The sequence below is a fragment of the Leptodactylus fuscus genome, chromosome 4 (genome assembly GCF_031893055.1).
Source record: "Leptodactylus fuscus isolate aLepFus1 chromosome 4, aLepFus1.hap2, whole genome shotgun sequence".
In the NCBI taxonomy this organism is placed as follows: domain Eukaryota; kingdom Metazoa; phylum Chordata; class Amphibia; order Anura; family Leptodactylidae; genus Leptodactylus; species Leptodactylus fuscus.
The window spans coordinates 147,515,417-147,523,010 of NC_134268.1; positions in this window are offsets into that span (position 1 = coordinate 147,515,417).

Genomic DNA, 7,594 nt, shown 5'->3' on the forward strand with positions numbered 1-7,594 from the left:
CTTCCACCACCAAATAAGTCACATTAATCCAGCTCACCTAGGTGTGAACAAAAAAACCTTTCCTAGGAGGCATGGATGCTAGATAGACTGGAACCAGCTTGTAGAATATGTAGTCAAATAAGTAAAAATCCAGCGTCGACCAGGCGGTAAATTTTCAATAAAATATAACCATTATTCTTGATCCAGATAAAATGTTACATAGTAACAGGGAGTAGATTAATCGTGCAGAGACATGGTATGGCTACGCGTTTCAGAACGATAGACGTTCCTTCCTCAAGGACCACTAGGACCTTAATCAATCATGAGTTGTTTACCTAAATACCCTTTGACCAATACCTTGTCACAGTGGCGTAACTAGGAATGGCGGGGCCCCGTGGCGAACTTTTGACATGGGCATTCCCCCCCCCCCTTTCTGACCGACACCGAAGATCTCGACCGACTACCCCCCCGCCCCCACATGCCGCATTCCTGCACGGTCAATTATGTCCCATAGTGGCCCCTGCACACAGTATTATACCCCATTGTGGCCCCTGCACACAGTATTATACCCCATTGTGGCCCCTGCACACAGTATTATACCCCATTGTGGCCCCTGCACACAATATTACACCCCATCGTGGCCCCTGCACACAGTATTATACCCCATTGTGGCCCCTGCACACAATATTACACTCCATCGTGGCCCCTGCACACAGTATTATACCCCATTGTGGCCCCTGCACACAATATTACACCCCATTGTGGCCCCTGAACACAGGATTATGCCCGATAATGAACACCCACAAACAATTATTATACTCTGGGGTATTTTCAGACCCCAGAGTATAATAATCGGAGACCGAGGGGAAATACAGACATAAAAAAAAAAGTTACTTACCTGTCTCCGGCTCCGCTGCAGTCTTTGGTGGTGTTGGCCATCTTTAATAACACACTGATGTCACATGACATTTCATACCCTCCCTCCATCTGCCCCCAGTTTCATGGACCCCTCATCTCTACCCACATTTTCATGTCCTCTCCTCCATCTCTGCCCCTAGGTTACTGTTGCTCCTCACCACACATACATACACACTCACACACACTTACACACAGACAGACACTCTCCATCCTGCATCTCCCTTCCCCCTCCCCTTCATTACCTCGCAGCAGATCTCTCCTTCTCTTTCCAGGACTGTACGGGCTATAGACACGCCCACCCAGTCATGTGACGGATGACGTCACACAAGGTCCTTTCAGCTTTCCCCCGCTCTTAGCACAGTTAAAACAGTTTGTCTGTGATAACAGCGGGAGTAGCAGAGGTAGCTGTGGCCGGGCCCCTTGTGTCCCGGGCCCTGTGGCAGCTGCCTCTGCTGCTATGGCGGTAGTTACGCCACTGCCTTGTCAGAAATATGGCCTGTATGATAGAAAGATAGCATTGTAGTCTATCAATTGAAACAGCGTAATAGCAGCTCTGCAGAAGTGTATTAGCATGCGCTCTACCACTCCATTTACAGTCTATGGGACTATCTTCATCCTCATTCCATAAAGACTGAATATAGCTGTAGTACACAGCCATTACCATTGCTCCAAATGGGAGGAATAGGACCCCATTTTTTTTTAGCAATGTTAGCAATGGGATCCCTTGTGGGTAGACAATTATCACCAATCCTACAAGCAGGTAAAAAAATTATTGATGGGCCGAACCCTTTTAAAGGGATTCCATCATTAGAATACCCTTTTTGAACTAAATATACGTAGGAATATCCTTAAAGAGGACCTTTCATGAGTTGTGGCACATGCGGTTTTATTTACCACTAGAAAGCCGACAGTGCGCTGGATTCATATTCACTGTATTCAAATGTACATCAAGAAATATCAAATATGCAGTTTTTTTTTGTAGTACGCGAAACACCTTACTGTGTTATATGATACTAACACTTCCCAGTGATACTCATTGTCACTCAAGGTTAAACGCGATTGTAATGCAAACTGTGTGTGAATAAAAATTCCCATTGTCTTATATAATCACTTGTAGAACAGTTTCATATACCAGTTAATACAACAAAGAACTAAACAGCTGAATACAATGGTGCTAAGAAATTCAGTGCACATTACATAGGAACCTAGAAGAGTTGATAAATAAACAGAAGTTGCTAAGTGACAGTTTGCTATTGTACGTTCTGTATGCACTATGTGTATACTTTAAACCAACATCAGGGCCAGTCTAGTCTGGGATTGTATGTATTTTTGCATATAGGTTGTTATGGACAGCTGCTCCACTTTTTGTGCTATTTTATGAGGATACAGAGCACAGTGGGTGAGACTTAATACTGGGGGGCCATGCAATTATTTTGTCAGTATCTCCTATAACGCTTTCTGTTGACATACTTGGTGATCTTCTGCCTGGCTAACCTAGGTAAATCCAATGATTAATCTACCCCAATGTTGTTACTAAAGTGGCGGCTCACATCCCCCTTTGGAGTCATGTAAAGACCTTTAGGGGATTGCAAACCACTCACAGATATGCAGCACTATACCCCTGATATGGCTGCTGAGGCAGCTGTATTGGAATCATAGTGTTTCACATTCGCAGAGTTACAAAATTCACCCTCCTCTCAGACATGAGGCAGTAAGCTCATGTCCTGCCTTTCTGGCCACTTTGGCTAGAGGGCACCCATGAGAAAATGTTGCACCTCCCAGAGCTAATCAAGTCATTAACACTGGTACTTGCTATTGAAATGATGGCCTCCTCACTTCTTTTGTTTCTTCCTGCACAGAAAAGCCACTATAATGGTTATAAGTGAGCTGCAAAGAAGAAGTCTACTGTCAAGTCTACTGTTCGATTGAGTTGATCTTGAGATTTCAGGATCGTTTTTAAAATTCAATTTCCGATCGTTTTCCATTCGAACCTGATCCCAATTCCGATCCTAATGCAAGTCAATGGGATTTTTTTTAATAATCGAATATCGGATTTTAAAAATGATCCTATTCACTACACAGCATGGAGTCCAAAAATTGAACGCTTTAATTTTTAGACTCCACGCTGTGTAGTGATTTAAATAAAAATCCTCTGGCTACTTAGACCCCCCTGGTGTCCACTTACCTGCACAGATCGCTGCCACTCCCCATTGTTCTCGCTCCTCTTCTCTCTCATTTACAGGCCTTCAGAGCGCCGTGTTAGAGATGCGCCGTGTTAGAGATGCTGGGAGTAGGCGGGGCTTGTGGCTTAGGAGAGTGTGGGCAGGTACAGGGCGGGGAGACGTGAGTGCATCACTCACGTCTCCCCTCCCACTACCCACCCACATTCTCCTAAGCCACAAGCCCCGCCTTCTTCCTAGGTCTGTAACACTAACCTGGGAGCTAGGAGTGTGCACAGCGCTCTGAAGGCCTGTAAATGAGAGAGAACCGGACCGAGAAGAACGGGGAGCGACAGCGGCAGCGGATCTCTGCAGGTAAGCAGACTATTCTGTTTCTAGAGGACTATACTATTCTGTTTCCTTCCTGCTGTGCCGTATACTGGACTCTGCCACATCTGCATTACTGTATATTGACTTGTCTATCTACTCTTCTGCTTCGTCCCTGCTTTACCGTATACTCAACTCTACTACATCTGAGATCTACATTGTGGGACAATAAAAAGTAAAAAAATAAAATAAAAAGTTTAAAAGTATAAAAAATTAACAAACAATAAAAAGTTCAAAAACCCAACTTTACATTTAGAAACCACATAATGTAAACAAAAAAATAAGCAAACATCTTAGGTATCTCTAGGGGTATACAGTGTTGGCCAAAAGTATTGGAACCCCTGCAATTCTGTCAGATAACACTCATTTTCTTCCAGAAAATGATTGTAATAACAAGTTCTTTGGTATTATTATCTTCATTTAATTTGTCTTCAATGGAAAACCACAAAAAGAATTGTCAAAAAGCCAAATTGGATATAATTCCACACCAAACATAAAAAAAGGGGGTGGACAAAAGTATTGGCACTGTTTGAAAAATCATGTGATGCTTCTCTAATTTGTGTAACTAACAGCACCTGTTACTTACCTGAGGCACCTAACAGGTGGTGGCAATAACTAAATCACACTTGCAGCCAGTTGAAATGGATTAAAGTTGACTCAACCTCTGTCCTGTGTCCTTCTGTGTACCACATTGAGCATGGAGAAAAGAAAGAAGACCAAAGAACTGTCTGAGGACTTGAGAAGCAAAATTGAGAGGAAGCATGAGAAATCTCAAGGCTACAAGTCCATCTTCAAAGACCTGAATGTTCCTGTGTCTACCGTGCGCAGTGTCATCAAGAAGTTTAAAGCCCATGGCACTGTGGCTAACCTCCCTAGATGTGGAAGGAAAAGAAAAATTGACGAGAGATTTCAACGCAAGATTGTGCGGATGGTGGATAAAGAACCTCGACTAACATCCAAACAAGGTCAAGCTGCCCTGCAGTCCGAGGGTACAACAGTGTCACCCCGTACTATCCGTCGGCGTCTGAATGAAAAGGAACTGTATGGTAGGATACCCAGGAAGACACCACTTCTTACCCAGAGACATAAAAAAGTCAGGCTGGAGTTTGTCAAAACTTACCTGAGAAAGCCAAAAAACATTTTGGAAGAATGTTCTCTGGTCAGATGAGACAAAAGTAGAGCTTTTTGGGAAAAAGGCATCAACATAGAGTTTACAGGAAAAAAAAGAGGCCTTCAAAGAAAAGAACACGGTCCCTACAGTCAAACATGGCGGAGGTTCCCTGATGTTTTGGGGGTTGCTTTGCTGCCTCTGGAAATGGACTGTTTGGGTGCATTCACACGGTGTAACGTGCCGCGTGATGTGGCACGTGTACGCCGCGGGACCCTTTGCGTGCCGTACACGCTCCCATTGATTTCATGGGAGCGGGGATCGTATGCGCCGCGCTAGTTTGCGGCTGTGCATTTATTCACGGCCGCAAACTAGCGTGGCGCATACGATCCCCGCTCCCATTGAAATCAATGGGAGCGTGTACGGCACGCAAAGGGTCCCGCGGCGTACACGTGCCACATCACGCGGCACGTTACACCGTGTGAATGCACCCTTTGACCGTGTGCATGGCATTATGAAGTCTGAAGACTACCAACAAATTTTGCAGCATAATGTAGAGCCCAGTGTGAGAAAGCTGGGTCTCCCTCAGAGGTCATGGGTCTTCCAGCAGGACAATGACCCAAAACACACTTCAAAAAGCACTAGAAAATGGTTTGAGAGAAAACCATCTGCAAGGAGTTTGTATGTTCTCCCCGTGTTTGCATGGACTTCTATCCCATACTTCAAAAAGACATACTGACAGGGAGAAATGTACATTGTGAGCTCTATGTGGGGCTCACAATCTACATTTAAAAAAAAAAAAAAAATGGTTTGAGAGAAAGCACTGGAGACTTGTAAAGTGGCCAGCAATGAGTCCAGACCTGAATCCCATAGAATACCTGTGGCCATCTCTTGATGACAGTTTGGAGAAGGCACCCTTCACATCTCAGGGACCTGGAGCAGTTTGCCAAAGAAGAAAAATTCCAGCAGAGCATTGTAAGAAACTCATTGATGGTTACCGGAAGCGTTGTTCGCAGTTATTTTGTCTAAAGGTTGTGCTACCAAGTATTAGACTGAGGGTGCCAATACTTTTGCCCGGCTCATTTTTGGAGTGTTGTGTAAAATGATCAATGATTTGGCTTTTTTTTTCATTCTCTTTTGTATTTTTTCACTGCAAGAAAAATAAATGAAGATATTAATACCAAAGAGTTTGTGCTTGCAATCATTTTCTGGAAGAAACTGAGTATTATCTGACAGAATTGCAGGGGTGCCAATACTTTTGGCCAACACTGTAACTCCCTTTTATCCCAAAATACAGTTATTTATCCCATACGGTGAACTCCGTAAAAAAAAAAAAAAAAAAAATACCGCAAAGTGCAAAATAACTTGCCTGCAAATAAAGAGCCATTACATATGTCTGTGAAAAAAACAGTAAAAAAAGTTATAGGCGTCAGAATATGGTGACCCCTATAGGCAGGGGCGGATCCAGGGCCGGGCGAGCCGGGCAACCGCCCGGGGCCCCGCGCTTAGTGGGGCCCCGCGGCGCGGCCGGGACCTAACAAAATGGTCCCGGTCGGCATGTCCCGATTCCAACTGAGCTCAGCGTTAAAGCAGGAGCTGACAGCTCCTGCTTTAGACGCCTATGTATTCAGCGCATCGGCGGTAGGACGCCGATAAGCTGAATACATAGGCGTTTAAAGCAGGAGCTGTCACAGCTCAGCTCCTGCTTTAACGCTGAGCTCCGGCATTTGTAGCCGCGATGTGATGACGTCATCACATCGCGGCTACAATATGTGTATGAGGGAGAGAGAGGAGAGAGCTGCGGGGGAACGAGGAATCGTGAGTGTGTGTGTGTGAGAGAACGTGAGAACGGCATGGCACTGGGGCAGATGGAGGGGGGAGAACGGCATGGCACTGGGGCAGATGGAGGGGGGAGAACGGCATGGCACTGGGGCAGATGGAGGGGGGAGAACGGCATGGCACTGGGGCAGATAGAGGGGGAGAGAACAGCATGACACTGGGGCAAATGGAGGGGGAGAGAACAGCATGACACTGGGGCAGATGGAGGGGGGAGAACGGCATGACACTGGGGCAGATGGAGGGGGGGAGAACAGCATGACACTGGGGCAGATGGAGGGGGGAGAACGGCATGACACTGGGGCAGATGGAGGGGGGAGAACGGCATGACATTGGGGCAGATGGAGGGGGGAGAACGGCATGGCACTGGGGCAGATGGAGGGGGGAGAACGGCATGGCACTGGGGCAGATGGAGGGGGGAGAACGGCATGGCACTGGGGCAGATGGAGGGGGGAGAACGGCATGGCACTGGGGCAGATAGAGGGGGGGAGAACAGCATGACACTGGGGCAAATGGAGGGGGAGAGAACAGCATGACACTGGGGCAGATGGAGGGGGAGAACGGCATGACACTGGGGCAGATGGAGGGGGGGAGAACAGCATGACACTGGGGCAGATGGAGGGGGGAGAACGGCATGACACTGGGGCAGATGGAGGGGGGAGAACGGCATGACATTGGGGCAGATGGAGGGGGGAGAACGGCATGGCACTGGGGCAGATGGAGGGGGGAGAACGTTATGACACTGGGGCAGATGAAGGGGGGGAGAACATCATGACACTGGGGCAGATGAAGGGGGGAGAATGGTATGACACTGGGGCAGATAGAGGGGGGAGAACGGCATGGCACTGGGGCAGATGAAGGGGGGGAGAACAGCATGACACTGGGGCAGATGAAGGGGGGGAGAACAGCATGACACTGGGGCAGATGAAGGGGGGGAGAACAGCATGACACTGGGGCAGATAGAGGGGAGGAGAACAGCATGACACTGGGGCAGATGGAGGGGGGAGAACGGCATGACACTGGGGCAGATGGAGGGGGGGAGAACGGCATGACACTGGGGCAGATGGAGGGGGGGAGAACAGCATGACACTGGGGCAGATGGAGGGGGAGAACAGCATGACACTGGGGAAGATGAAGGGGGGAGAATGGCATGACACTGGGGCAGATGAAGGGGGGGAGAACAGCATGACACTGGGGCAGATGGAGG